Here is an 18,479-nt window from a genome sequence, read left to right as displayed (position 1 = left end):
GCAGCTGGCAGTGACTCCCAAGGATACAGGTTAGATGCAAGGTTATAAAACACTATACACAGGCTGCACTGTCCTTGGTGGAAATACACCATAGCCATGGCCAAGGTAGGCAGGTGAGACTGCATAAATTTTCTAATAATAATAGCTCATTCTTCATGGAATTTTAATATATACTAGCCTCTATTTTTGGAGAGTTATATGAATTAACATAGTAATTCTTGGGAGAACGATACAGCATAAGTATAATTACCTTTATTTTGTAAATGAGGATACCAAGACACAGAGAAGTTAAAGAATTTTCTCAAAGTAGAGTCAGAATTTAAACCCAGATAATTGCCATTTCAACTCTATAGGCTACTGTACCCTCTTTCTGGTTCATACTCCAAAGCTTTACTCTAAGGTTTGACTGTGTTAGGAACATTAGGACCATCTTTGGACATTTCTTGGCTCATAGAAGTACCCAGGTTGCTTTTGTTGTACATGCTTTCCTGATAAGGCATCACCAAATGTTTGTTTACCAAATAGGATACCCAAAACAGACCAAAATAACTATTTTACCCAAGTCTAGCTCAGTAAATCAATGGTTTCATTAAGGTTACTTGCAAGGGCATGTATTACTCAAGGGCTCTATTACCCCAAATTTTAGACAGAGTGATGACTCATAAAAGGTACATCGCTGAACTTCCCTGAATGGGCCAAAGTTTGACTTGCCAGTCTCTTCCCCAGTAATTGTTATTGCTTAAATAACATTGGGAAGGAGCTTTTTAAACTTTGTAAATTTCAAGAAACTCCTGAAACTTGTGAGTTGTTTATGTGGATGAGCCTTATGAGGTTTATTCATTTCTTGAGTTTTAAGAAGCCTTTCTCTAGGACAGTGTTTCCGTTCAGAGGACATTACTGCATAAAACCTTTGAACAGTTTTTTTGTTTTTTACTCATCTGATGCATAATTCTGATATCTATTTCTCTAATCTGAATTTCCCTTTGTCAGACTGAGTCTCAGAAATCTCAATCATTTGATAACTTCTCCTCCTTTCATTCTTTCCTCTTTCGTTTGTTTGTTTTTTTTTTTCCAGGTTAAGTCTTTCTATGTATCCCAGGCTGGCCTTTTAAATTAGATTCCTCCTATGTCAGGTTTCCAAGTGCTTAGATGACATATATGTGCTGCTGTACTCAGTTAATGAGCTTCTCTTCTCTACAGTTCATTCAGAAGACTACTGGGGAAAGCAGGGAAAAGAAATGGCTGTATATGCACAGTAGTGACTTTTGCAACACTGGATGGAGCACTTTTCCAGACTCAAAGTTTCCACATAGCAATTCAGGCACAGGGTAAAGAACATGACTTACTATCTTCAAAAACAAAAAAACAAAACAAAACAAAAAACAAGAAACCTGGAGGTGTTAAAAATGCTAATATCAGGAGGGGACTTAAGAGATGAGTGGATAGCCACACTGTGGGACATCCCACTCCCCAGGACCCCCACAGTGGGACAAAACCCTGGGCTCCTCCTCCAACTCCCTTGGCTTTTCTAGCCAGTCTGCAAGGGAGTTCCCTGCAGGTAGGCTACCCCATTGCAGGTCCCATCCACCAGACCCTGCAAACTATTAGCCCTATCCTGCCCCCAAACTCGCCTATCCTCCCGCAACCTTGGTGAAACTTTGAAACAGAGCTTACTACAATACTGGAGGGACTAAGAACTTGCTACAACACTGAGGGGACCAAGAGAGAGGAACAAGAGAACAAACCAGGAGAGCTGACCAAGAGAGCAGTCTTGGAGAGACCTCAGAGGCTTCCTGAGACACAGACATTGAAAATACATATCAGACCAAGAAAAATACCCAAACACTCAGATAAACGCTGCAAGGATTGGGCTAATATGTAAAGACACTGCTGGCCTCATTTGAAGGAAGAGATGGGTAAGCACCAATGAAAGAATTCATGCAAAAACCCAAAATCAACATGGTAACACCAGAACTCAGTGGCCACACAACAAGAAGACTTGATCATCACAAACCAGAAGATCAGAAGAAAATGATTTTAAATGTAACTTTATGAAAATGATGGAGACCTTTAGAGAAAATAAAATACTCCCTTCAAGAAATGGAGGAAAAGCCAAAAAATAATAATTTCCTCAAAGAAAACCAAGAAAAAAACAAAATAATCAAACAAGTGAAAGAAAATAGTTTAAGACTTGAAGACTGAAATAGAGACAATTAAAAAAAAAACCACAAACCAAGGGAATTCTAGATATGGAAAATTTGAGTAAATGAACAGGAACTAAAGAGACAAGTGTAACCAACAGAATACAGGAAATAGAAGAAAGAATCTTAGGTGTTGAAGATACTGTAGAGGAAATAGACTCATTGATCAAAGAAAACATTAAATCCAACAAATTATTAACTCAAAACACTCCGGATATCTGGGACACCATGAAAAGACCAAACCTAAAAAAGAAAAAGGAAAAGAACTCCAGCTCAAAGGCACAGAAAATATATTCAACAGAATCATGGAAGAACGCTTTCTCAACCTAAGGAAGGATATTCCTATGAAGTATAAGAAGCTTACAGAACATCAAGTAGACTGGAGCAAAAAAAAGTTCCCTCTCCATATAATAATCAAAATGCAAAATATACAAAATAAAGAACATTAAGAGCTGCAAAGGACAAAGGTCAAGTAACATATGAAGGTATGCCTATCATAATTATACCTGACTTCTCAATGGAACATGAAAGCCAGAAGGACCTTGGCTGATGTGCTGCAGACACTAAGAGATCACGGATGCAAGCCAAGACTACTATACCCAATAAAGCTTTCAATCACCATCAGTGAAGAAAACAAGATATTCCATGACAAACTCAGATTTAAATCATATTTATCCATAAGCCCAGCCTTACAGAAAGTACTAGGAGGAAAACCCCAATCCAAGGTAGCTAACTGCACCTACAAAAAACATGGACAACAGATAACCCCCCACCAGCAAAACCCAAAGAAGGGAAACATACAAACACTACTACCAAAAAATATCAGGAATTAACAACCGCTGCTCATTAATATCACTTAATATCAATGGAATCAATTCACATATAAAAAGACACAGGCTATGAGAATGGATAAAAAAATGGGATCCAACCTTCAGATCTATACAAGAAATACACCTCAACCTCAAAGACAGACACCAGAGTAAGGGGTTGGGAAAAGGTTTTCCAATCAAATGGACATAAGAAACAAGTAGGTGTAGCAATCCTAATATCCAACAAAATAGGTTTCAAGCTAAAATAAATCAGAAGAGATGGAGAAGGACAAAACAATCCATCAAGATGTAGTCTCAATCCTGAACATCTATGCCCCTAATACAAGAGCACCCACATAAGTAAAAGAAACATTACCAAAAATTAAATCACACATCACACATGAAACTCCACACACTAATAGTAGGAGACTTCAACACTCTACTCTCACCAATGGACAGGTCAACCAGACAGAAACTTAAAAGAGAAATAAGAGAACTAACAGATGTCATGAATCAGGACTTACCATACAGCTATAGGACATTTCACCCAAACACAAAAGAATATATCTTCCTCTCAGCATCTAACCAAAGAAGTGAAAGACCTATTTGACAAGAACGTTAAGTACTTAAAGAAAGAAATTCAAGAAAATACTAGAAAATGGAAAGATCTCCCATGCTCCTGGAGAGGTAGGATCAACACAGTAAAAATGGCAAACCTACCAAAAACAATCTATAGATTCAGTGCAATGCCCATCAAAATCCCATACAAGTCTTTACAGACCTTGAAGGAACTATAGTCAACTTCATATGAAAAAACTAAAACTCCAGGATAGCCAAAACAGCCCTGTACAATAAAGGAACTTCTGGAAGCATCACTGCCCCTGACCTCAAGCTTATTACAGAGCTACAGTAATGAAAACAGCTTGGTACTGGCATAAAATCACAGAGGTTGACCAATGGAATTGAATCGAAGATGCAGATATTAATCCACACATCTATGAACACCTGTGTTGGAGGAAGGTTGCCTGTGTAATTCCCAACCACCTGACAGCTCAGACCTGAAATAACCACACTGTATTAATTAAATCACTGCTTGGCCCAGTAGCTCTAGCTTCTTATTTGTTAGCTCTTACAGCTTAATTTAGCCCATTCCTATTAATCTGTGTATTACCACGTGGCTGTGGCTTACCAGGTAAAGTTCCAGCATCTGTCTCCAGAAAGGCTACATGGCTTCTCTATATTCCTCCTTCTTTCTCCCAGCATTCAGTTTAGTTTTCTCCACCTAGCTCTGTTCTACCCTATACGGCCAAGCAAATTTTCTTTATTCATTGTTGATAATCACAACTTACAGAGGGGAATCCCACATCATACCTGGTTTTTGATAAAGAATATAAAATTAGTGCTCGCTTCGGCAGCACATATGCTAAAATTGGAACAAGACAGAGAAGATTAGCACGGCCCCTGAACAAGAATATAAAATTATACAATGAAAAAATGAAGTATTTTCAACAAATAGTGCTGGCATAACTAGATGTCAACATGTACAAGAATAAAAGTAGATCCATATTTATCCCCATGCCCCAAACTCAAGTACAAATGGCTTAAAGACTTCAATATAAATCTGACTATACTGAATCTGACAGAAGAGAAAATGGGAAGTAGCCTTCAATGTATAGGCACAGAAGACCACTTCCTAAATATAACCCCAAAATCACGGACACTGAGTGCAAGAACAAATAAATGGGACCTACTGAAACTGAGAAGCTTTTGTAAAGTAAAGGACATATTCAACAACACAAAAAGGCAACCTACTGAATGGGAAAAGATCTTCATGAACATCACATCGGACAAAGTAATGATCTCCAAAATATATAAAGAACTCAAGAAATTTGACATCAAAATTCTAAATAACCTAATTTTAAAATGGGGTACAGAACAAAACAGAGAACTCTCAACAGAAGAATTTCACATGGTCAAAAGATACTTCAGGAAATGCTCACCATCCTTAGCCATCAGGCAAATGCAAATCAAAACACCTCTGAGATACCATGTTATACCTTTCAGAACAACTAAGATCCAAAACATCAATGATAGCTTATGCTGGAAAGAATGTAGAGTAAAAGGAACACTCATCCATTGCTGGAGGGAATGCAAGCTTGTACAACCACTTTGGAAATCAGTATGGCAATTTATCAAAAAATTGGGAATCAACCTTACCATAGGAGCCAGCAATACCAATCTTGGACACATATTCAAAAGATGCTCAATCATACTACAAAGGCATTTGTTCAACTATGTTCATAACAGCATTATTTGTAATAGTCAGAACCTGGAAAAAACCTAGATGCCCCTCAACAAAAGAATGGATAAAGAAAATGTGACACATTTACATATTAGAGTATTACTCAGCAGAAAAAAAAATGACAACTTGAAAACTTGAATTTTGCATGCAAATGGATAGAATTAGAAAACACTATCCTGACTGAAGTAACCCAGACCCAAACACATGAATATGGTATATACTCACTCATAAGTGGATACTAGCTATAAGCAAAGGATATTGAGCCTATAGTTTATGATCCTACAGAAGCTAAGTAATAAAGATGAACCCTAAGAAAAATATATCTAGACCCACCTGGAAAGTGGAAACAGACAAGATCACCTGACAAAATTGGGAGCATGAGGGTTGGGGGAGAAGGGAGGGTGAGAGGGGAAGAGAAGAGGGGAGGAGAACTTGAGGGAACGGGCTGGTTGAGTTGGAAGAAGGACAGAGATGAGAGCAAGGAAAGAGATATTTTGATTGAGGGAGCCATTATGGGGCTAGCAAGAAACCTGGTACTAGAGAAATTCCCAGGAATCCACAAGGATGACCCCACCTGAGACCCTAAGCAATAGAGAAGAGGGAACCCAATCTTGACTTGCCCTGTAATCAGACTGATGAATATCTTATATATCACCATAGAACCTTCATCCAGCAACTGATGGAAACAGAGGCAGAGACCTGCACCGAAACACTGGACTGAGCTCCCAAAATCCAGTTGAAGAGTTTGAAGAATGAGAATATGACCAAAGAGGTCAAGACCATGATATGTACACCCACTGAAACAGTCTACTTGAGCTAATGGGAGCTCACAGTCTCCCACTAGACTGGGAAGGAACCAGTATAGGACCAAGCTAGTCCTTTTGATTGTGGTTAACAGTTGCATGACTGGGGTAGACTGAGGGACCATTGGCAATGGCACTGGAATTTATTCCTACTGCATGTACTGGCTTTTGGGGAAGAAAAAAGAAACCTATTTCTTTGGATGGATACCTTTAACAGCCTAGATATAATAGGGAGGGCCTTGGACCTTCCCCAAAGCAATGTGACTTACCCTCTCTGAGTATTGGATGGGGATAGGGTGGGAGAGTATGTGAAGAGAATGGGAGGAGGGGAGAGAGAGGGAACTTGAATTGGTATTTATGATGAAAAAAAGTTTTTTTCTTTAAAATATTTAAAAAGGGAAAAATGCTTATATCAGCTGTTCAGTGATGATGCATGCCTTTAATCCTAGCAGTCAGGAGGCAGAGATAGCAGAATCTCTACGAGCTCAAGGCCAGCGGTCTGTAGAGGGAGTTCCAGGGCAGATTCCACAGCTACAGAAAAGCCGTGTTTCTAAAAACAAAAAACAAACAAACAAAAAACAAAACAAAACAAAAAACACTTATACACTTATATCATAATCATGCATTTGCATATTATGTCCCAAGGATGCTGGTTGAGGGTCTAAAATGATAATATAAGCACTAAAAGAAACACAATATGGAGGCTGTGGAGAGGGTTCATTCTGTACAGTATTGATACTGTCAGTGTAAAGGCCTTTGATGCTCAGAATCCATGTTCGAAGCTAGGTGTGATGAGGCAAGCTTATCATCTCAGCAATGGGGAAACAAAGACACATGGATACCTGGGGCTCACTGCCCAGTCAGCCTATCCAAATCCATGATCTTTCAGTTGAATGAGAGACATGAGTGAAAAAGTTAGATGGAGAACAACCGAGGAAGACTCCAACTATCATCTTCCGGCCTCTACACACTTGTGCAGAGCACATTGTGGTCACCCCCTCACCCCACACACAAATAAGAGATAAATATGCGTTACTAGGCAAATAAGGGGACATAAATCAGACTCAAACATACGGCATTTTTATGCTATGATCTTATGTGCTACACAAAAATAAAAAATAAAAGGTTGTGCCATAGGTGACAGGTGAGACATAACTGGACTGTGGAGCCATGACTTGTAAACTGAAGATAAAAGACAAAACAAATCACATATCACCACAATGAATGAAACCATATGATCGCTCAGACTCACACATATCCAGCTTTGACTTCTCTCTAGAGAAAGCACAGTATCAAACGGCAGAGTGTTTTGTGAAAGATGTGGATGGGGCTAGTCAGTTCTTACAGACAACTGATATGAGGCACATAACAAAGGAGACCTTGGTAAGTTCCAGAACAATGTCTTCCAAGCGGAGACCACTGAGAGTTGAGACTATTGGAGGCCTTGGGTTCTGGGAAAAAAATTTAATAGGCTGCTGAGCAGCTTTTGTGCCATGTGAGGACAGATTGATATTCTGCAGTGGACCCTGATAGACACACAGCTGGGGGAGAAACAGCAGCTGCCGCTAATAATAGAGTAGCCTGGGTCATAGACACAAAGGCTGTGGAGGTCATGGTGGGTGACACAGACCCACAGGGGAACACGTGAGTGTCACTGCTCCGAGCCCTTCCCCTTCCCCTGATGAGCAAAAATGGCTGTCATCAGCACTGGAGGGAGTTCAGTATGGTATGGATCTCTGCAACTGATTCCCAGCGGAGGTTCATGATCTGATCTCTGGGCCTGTGGGGAATGCTTTGGCTTCTTCAAAAAAGTGGGAAACATGATCAAGGTGCGTGTGTTTAACTCTTCCTGCTGAGTAGGCAGGTTAAGTCCTTCACTTCATTTGCTCCCCACTGCAGTCCTAAAGTGGTAGGACATCTTTCTCTAAGCATTTTCATCTCTGCACGTAAGAGACGGAGGATTTCAGAAAATAGGACTTGGTTACCTCGCATGAAAAGCACAATCCAAATGTGATTCGGTGTGGCTTTGTGCCTTTGTGTGGCTGCTTTGTGTCAGTAGAGTGTGAGAGGGCCACAGTTTCTATTTTGGTGTAGCATGTGCCAACATCTGGCCAGGTTTCTAGTCAGTTGATAAACAGTCTGCTTTTTGTGAGTCACAGTATGAAAGACTTGGGAGTACTGGTGACCTTAAGGCCTGGACTCAATGATTTTAGGAAGGTCATTTTATCTACACTCTACCTGGAGGAACTTGGTTATATCCCACCAATGACTACCTCCTTGGGACAGTCAGACATCTGTCAAAAGCTTATTTGGCTAGTATTGCATTGGCATTCAAGGATGAAGTAAGTGGCATGATTCAGAATTTAGTTGTCATTATATGATATGGAATAATAAGTTAATAAGTCATTCTTTCTCACAAACCCTAATAGATTGCTATGGTTTTACTTTACATTTTCCTGTTTGCCATGGGGATGTCCAGTATCCCCATCCTTCATTTATAGACATAAAGAAAAAAACTGACTTTCCACAGATTCTTATCTCCACCATAACCTCCAATGACACCTTAGCTGCTCTTGAGCCTTTATTCTGACCTGTTGAATGAAACTTATTATGTTGATAACAAACTGGGTTAAAAGTGTGTGAACCAGGAAGATTGAAATGAGTTGTAAAGAGAAATAACATTGTAAATGAGAACACAAGGTTTAAAATATATTTCAATTTTCATCTATATTCTCTAGAGAAATAAAAAGTGCTGGTCAAGATAAATAATCTTTCCACACTTCAATATGCTTTGAATAAATTTTGAATTCCTCACAAACAACTGTAAAGCAAAATAAAAGAGAAATTGGGACAAATCAGTTAAAGCCCATTTAATTGTAGACTGGCTACATACATTGTGTTAAAAAAAAAAAAGTTGTACCCTATGGTGATCAAGAAATGTCTGAAAGTAGAGTAAATAGCCAACTAGATAATCCCTTAAAGTGGAAGATTACACTTATGAAGGATAAGCAAGAGTCTAGGATGCTATCGGGAGGCAGGGCTGTTCATCCTTGGGTCACAGTATCCCTGCCTGGACATAAATATTTGGGCCCCTGACTTTTCTTTTGTAGAAAGAAACAGAAAGTCTTTGTATCAAGAGTTTAAGGGTAAAACGAGTACATTTCTGGTTTCTAGAATACATCAGGACTTAACAAAAACAAAGCAAAACAAAAAGGCACTGAGCAACCTCCTTTGGGGACAATCATTGTGCTGACATCTGAGAGGGACATTTTGCTCTTCATTTGGATTCTACTCAAATGCCTACTAAAAAGGTGATCAGACTATTTGGATGGAAGGCTTTTTCAAAACAAGCTGAGATTTCTTTCTAATCAGCAGAAAAGCAGGAGCCTGGCACCCTTCTGTTGAAACATAAATCTTCTTTTATTCATTTTCTGTTTTCTCTACTGATCTAGAGGAACATAGTTGATTTATTCTTTTGTAAAAAATAAAATAAAATAAATGATGACTGTATATAGTTCATGTTGACTAGGGCTGTCCATTTTCAGAGACACACAGTACCCTTAAATCCCTGGGATCTGCCCAGAACAAAAGTGTGCAAACCCCTTTCAAATGAATTGTTGCAGTTTCCTCAATGAAAAACTGAATAATACATCTCAGCAAGAATGCAAAGCCTGTCCACCCTCGAATCAGGTAAGGCAGAGAGAATTTTGGCAGGGAATAATGGACTAATTTACACTCATGGCTCAGAATTTAATCCTCAGAAACATTTCAGGAAGTGCTTTGGAACCAATTGAAAGAAATTTTGAAACATGTCATAATCACACGAATATCAAGTAGTAGAGCTGAGTTTAGAACTTAGGTCCTCTGATCCCTAGACCTAAGATTTTACCACATTGTGAGAAAATTTTGAAAAGTAGGTAGAGCTTTTCTACTTTCTTATTGAAAGTTTAGAAGAAAAATCACCAGTTCCCTAACAGCAAAACTTGAAGTAACTCCTGCTCCTTTGGCAAAGTTTTGTACAAGGGAACAAACAGCATATTTTGACTCTGTGGGATTATAACTCTATTATATACTCTACTCTGCCATTGTAACACCAGGGTAGCCATAACTTACAACAATGGCAAAATAGGTAAAGTTGTACTCTAACAAGAGTTCATTATGAAAGTAGAATGGTTCTACAGTCAGACAATCATATTGAATTTATAGGAGAGAATTTGAAGGTGTTTCCTATATACTGAGTTTTGCAAAACAGTCAGTGAAGACAATACACTATTTTTTTTAAGACGTGGTCATGGCAAAACATTCTCAGGCCACTCTTATATCTACAAGTCTAGCATTGTCTTCTGAATTTTAGCCATCAATGCAAGTTAAGTTTTTTTTAATGTTACCTGGATGGAGTATAAGAATAAGAGAAGAAGAAGGCCATAAGGTCATGTAATTATAGAATGCCATTTATCTGAGAGAAACATTCAAGGTGTAGCAGTGACGAAGGACTCTTTTACATCCATGATCTGTTCACATTTTTTTGTTGTTATTTTCAGATTCTAGGAGGTGGCAAATATTTTAACACACACACACATTACCCTGTGGGATTCTCATTCTTTTCCTTCAGAATTAGTTCTTCTTTCAATCTAGCCCCCAGAGGTATAACACTACAGGAAACATCGCTCAGTCATTAGGATGTTGATATCTTCTCATTTTGGTTTAAAATATTTAGGAATTATATGGGGATATAAGCTGCTTATCGATTATGCCCAAGTTCTGGGGATAAGCTCTAGCACTGCAGAACATGAACAAGACCCCAAACTAAACTCTTGGATATTTAAGTCAGCCAACGTCACTACATTTTTCTCTTTCTTCCTCCTATTTGTGTGATCTTTGGTCTATATGCTTAGAATTAGCTGACAGTTTTCAGAAGGCATTAAAACAGGTCCTCTCATCATTTTACTAAAGGTGATCTATGCTTGAATTTCTGTGATCCTGTGTTTATTGCTGTCCATCTGGCCTCTGAACACTTTCAGTATAACCACATTATTTCCTAGATGATCTTGGTAAAAGATCCTTGAGAAAAATCTCTTTGAGCATAGTTCTAGATGCTAAAGAAGCAAATACAATTTTGTAATAGGTTTGTTATTTGTTAAAAAGATCAACTCCATTGATAGATGAAGCTATACTGTTTAAACACAAAGGTCCTGATGCACCATCAGATCAATAAAATAATTTGAATGAAGATTCCAATACTTTGTAATGAAAACATATATCTATGTTTTATGCTCTTAGGTCAAGATGGCCAATGGACAAACACATCAGCATGACAAAGGGAGGTAGGCATGACACATCATACATACTTTTGGAGGTAATGGCCTTTGATTGCTTCTATAAAAGTGGAAGTCGATTGTCTTTAATGGTGTGGCATTTGATATGTCAAGCACACTTCAGGAATGCCCCAACTAGAAGATAAGTCAGTCAGCACAAACTAGACTTAAGAATAAGAGAGAGAAAGAGTGGGTGTGAAAGAAAACATGAAGAAGTTGAGTGAGTATGGAAGAAGGGGAGGATCTGAGAGGAGTTGGGGAAGCAAGATGAATATAATCAAAAGGACATTGAATGACATTCTCAGTTAATAAAATATTATAATGCATACTATACAAGTGTGTGGGGGGAGAGAGAAAGACAAAGAGAAATAGAGAGAGAGAAAGACAGAGACAGACAGAGGGAGAGGTGAGAAAAAAGTAAATTCAAAAAGATTATTCTTTCTCTAAATTTGATTTGGATTTAGAATTCCTATTTACCCCAACAGAATTTTGCTCCATGAGAATCATGATGCATTTTCATTTGCACTGTGAAGACATTACATCAAAGATCTCTCTTTTAGGAAATGTGAAATAATATTGTAAAACTTATTTTTTTTCTAAGTAAGAACAACACAGATGAATCTTAAAGAGTTCATTTGTTTGTGGCAACAGTAAATTCAATGTAAAGATTAAGAGAATTTTCCTGGTGTTTCCTTGTTGCTACATAGTATACAAGGAAACAAAAACTGAAGATTCCTAGAAGAAAAAAGGCCAAACAAGCCCAGAGTACCATGCAATTGGTCATTCACATCCAAAAGAACTGCATGTTTGTTCAATTGTAGTCTTAAGTGTCTCCTTGCCCAAAGCTCTTTCTAAAAAGTCACTTCTCTACTGAGATTCTGTGAAATTTAACTTGTTTTGTTTTTCCATATTTGTTAGTTCTGTGTTTGGTCTTTTAAGAGGAACTTTGTATATCCTTAGGGCACACACGGTGAAGAACTGTGTGTTGCAGGCTCTCTCTCTACGAGTTGATTAGCTGATGTTTGATGTATCATATAGCCAGTTAAAGAGCACCCCATTGGTCTCTTGCAATAATGGTCTTGTGACTGCTCATGAGAAGGGGTGTAGGGCTGCATCTAGAAGGACTTGCTATGTGGAAAGAAGCTGGGCTATGAAAACTCTGTGAAAAATGTTCTCCTAGGAAGAGAAGAGTCTTTGAGATGCTACATTGGCCGCACAGGATGAGTCTTTGAGATGCTACATTGGCCGCACAGGATGATGGGATATTGAATCAATAGGCTCTTCCATTAGCTGGTAACATAAGCTGGTACTTGTACTCTTTCATACTGGATCCTATGAAAGCAAGGCTTACTTAAAGAATGACTCTCATACCTATGAGTTACACTTATAGATTGACTACTAGCACAACATTTCAGAAGCAATAAACTTAGGGATGACGTTACTTGCTTCTGTGTTCACTATTCCATTTTACTCTTATTTTTACCTAATGAATATTTACGAAGCCTGAGGATCTCTGCTCAGTGTCCATCTGCTTCAGCACCGCATTTCTCACCTAATGCTCTAATCTCCTGACAGTGATGTCACAGCCCTTTCTCTCTAGGATTGGCTATAATTAGGGCTCCAGGTAAAACTTCTACAGCAGGAACAGATGGGCCTATAAGAAGCCAATTGTCTATACACATGCAAATTTCATCAACACTCCAAGACTGAAGAAAATTGTAAGAAATAGTCTCAGGCCCACATCAAGCATCTGTATGATGTGGAGGAGTTTCTGGGAGTCAGATGTCTTTTCAGAGGCCACAAGGGAACACAGCTAGGCCATTGAAATTCAAAGCTGCTGGCTTTTGATATGTGGTTGGGGGTGGGGTTGGAGTGGGTGGATCTTTGACTAGGCATAAAGAAGTGGGTGTTCACTTGTTTGCCTCTGAAGGAGGAGCTGCAGCCCAGGCAGTGTCAATCTCGATTAGCTCCTCTAAAGAACATTTGTGTGTGACATAAAATAAAAATGGTACAGTCGTGTGAAGTGAAAAGCGGTAATTGCAGATTCTTCTCAATGAGTGTTTTATATCATTGTGACCCTGTATTATTGAAATCAGTGAATCACCAGTTAAGTGTAAGAAAAAAAAATGTAGCCCTTTATTTATCAATTTACATGGTTGCAGGAAGCTTGCAGTATCTGTTCCGTATTTACAGAAAGGAAAATTAAGAAAGATAGGTAGGGCTACCTGTGGTCTTTCTGCAGAGACAGAGCCAATCCACACTGCTCTCCTTCCCTACTCGAACTTGTAAGCAAACTGTCATCGCATTTTCTTTCTTGCACAGGGTGAGCATTCTTGATTAGTTTGTAGTGACTCACAGTCACCCCTCCTGCTCTATAGCAGTTAATATATCCAGTGCCTTGTTCCTGTCTCTAGTAGTCAAGCTGTCTTCCCTTCACTATTCCACACAGAATTTCCTAAACAACTTTTCTAAGATACTTTCTGTCCTGGCTTTCTCAACTCAGATGAGGTATGTTGAGACCTGGGAAGAAAATCCAAGAGGCAATAAAATCTGCTTTAAGGAGATTTACAAATATCCATTGAATATGAATATGAAAATCTTCAGCTCAGCAGTTCCCCTCCTACTTAGATGTGCATTTCTTAAAGATGTGCACATTAGTTGGTTAAAAGAAACATAGTAGGAGGAGCTCTTTCCAGAGAGGTGAGTGGGTGCTTGCCTGGGCAGCCTGCCTGTCTGGGAAGAGAGCACAGCCCCTCCCCCCTCAGCTTCTGCGGCAGGGTCTTTGGTGTTCCACAGGACCCCTCCCTCCCCCCACTGCTGCGGGCCCTTTGTCTCCAGGGTCCTGGGAAGATCAGCTAGCCCTGTTGCACTGCTGAGGAGCTCTGCCAGGAGAGTGCTGAGGAGCTCTATCCAGAGAGTGCTGAGAAGTCCTACCCAGAGAGTGTTGAGGAGTTCTATCCAGAAAGTGCTGAGGAGTTTCATCCAGAGTGGAGAAGATGGGCAGGCACCAATGCAAGAATTCCTCCAACAACCTGAAAGGCAACATGACATCTCCAGAATTGAGGGAGCTCGAAACTAGAAGAATTGAACACTCTACTCCAGAAGAAATAGAAGAAATCGACTCTAAGCGGATCTTTATGAAAATAATAGAGGAACTTAAACAGGAGGTGAAAATCTGCCTTAAAGAAATGGAAGATAAGTATAGCAAAAAGATTGAGGAAATGAGTAAAGACATGGAAGAGAAATATACCAAAAAGTTTGAAGAAATGAGTAAATCCGTAAATGAAATTCTGGGAAACCAAGAAAAAACAATCAAACAGGTAATAGAAACAGTTCAAGATTTGAAAACTGAAATGGAGTCAAGGAAGAAATCACAAACCGAGGGCCGGCTGGCTATGGAAAATCTGGGTAAACGAACAGAGACTTCAGAAACAAGCATAACCAACAGAATACAAGAGATAGAAGAAAGAATCTCAGACTCTGAGGACACCATAGAGAAATTAAACACTCTGACCAAAGAAAACAGCAAATCCAACAAATTCTCATCACAAAACATTCAGGAACTGTGGGACACAATAAAAAAACCAAATCTAAGAATAATAGGAGTAGAAGAAGGAGAAGAATTGCATTTCAAAGATCCAGAAAATATACTCAACAAAATTATAGAAGAAAACCTTCCCATCCTAAAGAACAATATTCCTATGAAGGTTCAAGAAGCATACAGAACACCGAATAGACTGGATCAGAAAAAAACATCCCCTTGCCATATAATAATCAAAACACAAAGCTTTCAGACTAAAGAAAGGATATTGAGAGCTGCAAAGGAAAAAGGTCAAGTAACTTATAAAGGTAAACCTATCAGACTTACACCGGACTTCTCTATGGAAACCATGAAAGCCAGAAGGTCCTGGATAGAGGTACTGCAGAAACTAAGAGACCATGGATGCAAGCCCAGACTACTTTACCCAGCCAAGCTATTGTTCACTATCGACGGAGAAAACAAAATATTCCAGGATAAAAACAAATTTAAACAATATGTAGCTACTAATCCAGCCTTACAGAGAATATTAGAAGGAAAATCACAACCCAAGGAATCCAACATTCCCAACACTGCCTACATTAACTCAGACATCTAGCGACCCTTCACAAGCACAACTCAAAGAAGGAAAACACATACACTCTACTACCCCCAAAAATGACCGGAGTCATCAATCACTGGTCATTAATATCACTTAATATCAATAGACTAAACTCACCTATAAAGAGGCACAGACTTAGAGATTGGATACGAAAACAGGATCCAACATTCTGCTGTCTACAAGAAACACACCTCAACCACAAAGACAGACACCTACTCAGAGTAAAGGGTTGGGAAAAGGTTTTCCAAGTAAATGGACCTAAGAAACAAGCGGGTGTGGCCATTCTAATATATAACAAAATCGACTTCAAACTAAAATCAATCAGAAGAGATGGAGATGGACATTTCATACTGATAACAGGAACAATTCATCAGGAAGAAGTCTCAATCTTGAATATCTATGCCCCTAATATAAAGGCACCCACATATGTAAAAGAAACTCTTCTAGAACTCAAGGCGGTCATCAAACCACACACACTAATAGTAGGAGACTTCAACACTCCTCTCTCACCAATGGACAGGTCAATCAGACAGAAACCTAACAGAGAAATAAAAGATTTATTGGAGGTACTGAATCAAATGGACTTAACAGACATCTATAGAACACTCCACCCAAATAGGAAAGAATATACCTTCTTCTCTGCAGCTCATGGAGCTTCTCGAAAATTGACCACATACTTGGTAACTAAGCAAACTTCCACAGATACAAAAAAATATTAGTAACCACCTGTGTCTTGTCAGATCACCATGGATTAAAATTAGAATTCAATAGCAATGGTACCCCCAGGAAGCCAACAAACTCATGGAAGTTGAACAGTCAACTACTAAATCACCCCTGGATCAAGGAAGAAATAAAGAAAGAAATTAAACTCTTCCTTGAATTTAATGAAAACAAAGACACAACGTATTCAAACCTATGGAACACTATGAAAGCAGTGCTAAGAGGAAAGTTCATAGCACTAAGTGCCCACTTAAAGAAAACGGAGAAAGCACACATTGGAGACTTAACAGCACACTTGAAAGCTCTAGAAAAAAAAAGAAGCTGATTTACCCAGGAGGAGTAGAAGACTGGAAACAATCAAACTGAGGGCTGAAATCAACAAAATAGAAACACAGAAAACAATCCAAAGAATCAATGAAGCAAAAAGCTGATTCTTGGAGAAAATCAACAAGATTGACAAACCCCTCTCCAAACTAATCAAACGGCAGAGAGAGAACTTGCAAATTAATAGGATCAGAAACGAAAAGGGGGACATAACCACAGACACAGAGGAAATTCAGAGAATCATTAGATCATACTACAAAAGTATGTATGCCACAAAGTTGGAAACTGTAAAAGAAATGGACATTTTTTTAGATAAGTACCATATACCAAAGTTGAACCAAGACCAGGTGAACAATCTAAATAGACCGGTTAGTCGTGAAGAATTAGAAGCTGTTATCAAAAATCTCCCTACCAAAAAAAAAACCAGGACCAGATGGTTTCAATGCAGAATTCTACCAGAACTTCCAGGAAGAGCTAATACCTATACTCCTTAATGTATTCCACAATATAGAAACAGAAGAGTCACTGCCAAACTCCTTTTATGAAGCTACAGTCACCCTAATACCAAAACCACACAAAGACACAACCAAGAAAGAGAATTACAGGCCAATCTCACTCATGAACATTGATGCGAAAATTCTCAATAAAATACTGGCAAACCGAATCCAAGAACACATTAGAAAAATTATCCATTATGATCAAGTAGGCTTCATCCCAGAGATGCAGGGCTGGATCAATATACGCAAATCTATCAATGTAATCCATCATATAAATAAACTGAAAGAAAAAAACCATACGATCATTTCATTGGATGCTGAAAAAGCATTTGACAAAATTCAACACCCATTTATGATAAAGGTGTTGGAGAGACTGGGGATACAAGGATCATACCTAAATATAATAAAAGCAATATACAGCAAGCCGACAGCTAACATCAAATTGAATGGAGAGAAACTCAAAGCCTTTCCACTAAAATCAGGAACACGACAAGGCTGTCCACTCTCTCCATACCTCTTCAATATAGTGCTTGAAGTTCTAGCAATAGCAATAAGACAACATAAGGAGATCAAGGGGATTCAAATTGGAAAGGATGAAGTTAAATTTTCGTTATTTGCTGACGATATGATAGTGTACATAAGAGACCCAAAAAAAAATCTACCAAAGAACTCCTACAGCTGATAAACACCTTTAGTAACGTGGTAGGATACAAGATCAACTCCAAAAAATCAGTGGCCCTCCCATACACAAAGGATAAAGAAGCGGAGAGGGAAATCAGAGAAACATCACCTTTCACGATAGCCACAAATAGCATAAAATATCTTGGGGTTACTCTAACCAAGGAAGTGAAAGACCTATTTGACAAGAACTTTAAGCCTTTGAAAAGAGAAATTGAGGAGGATACCAGAAAATGGAAAGACCTCCCCTGCTCTTGGATTGGGAGAATCAACATAGTAAAAATGGCAATTCTACCAAAAGCAATCTATAGATTCAATGCAATCCCCATCAAAATCCCATCAAACTTCTTCACAGACCTTGAGAGAACAATAATCAAGTTTATATGGAAAAACAAAAAACCCAGGATAGCCCAAACAATCTTATACAATAAAGGAACTTCTGGAGGCATTACTATCCCTGACTTCAAACTCTATTACAGAGCTACAGTATTGAAAACAGCTTGGTATTGGCATAAGAACAGAGAAGTCGACCTATGGAATCGAATAGAAGACCCGGATACTAACCCTCAAACCTATGAACACCTAATTTTTGACAAGGGAGCTAAAGGTATACAATGGAAGAAGGAAAGCGTCTTTAACAAATGGTGCTGGCATAACTGGATGTCAACCTGTAGAAGAATGAAAATAGATC

At 38.7% G+C, this 18,479-nt stretch overlaps 1 non-coding gene across 1 annotated transcript; it reads left to right on the top strand.

The window, feature by feature from the left end:
• Positions 1–4,409: 4,409 nt before the first annotated feature.
• On the top strand, positions 4,410–4,516 carry LOC125390667 (U6 spliceosomal RNA). Its single transcript, XR_007228840.1, has one exon. It is a non-coding gene; the product is annotated as a U6 spliceosomal RNA (small nuclear RNA).
• Positions 4,517–18,479: the final 13,963 nt, after the last annotated feature.

The sequence above is a fragment of the Myodes glareolus genome, chromosome 13 (genome assembly GCF_982192425.1).
Source record: "Myodes glareolus chromosome 13, mMyoGla1.1, whole genome shotgun sequence".
NCBI classification, from domain to species: Eukaryota; Metazoa; Chordata; class Mammalia; order Rodentia; family Cricetidae; genus Myodes; species Myodes glareolus.
The sequence above is the reverse complement of the archived record's forward strand: the minus strand, read 5'-3'. Positions and strand labels throughout refer to the sequence as shown.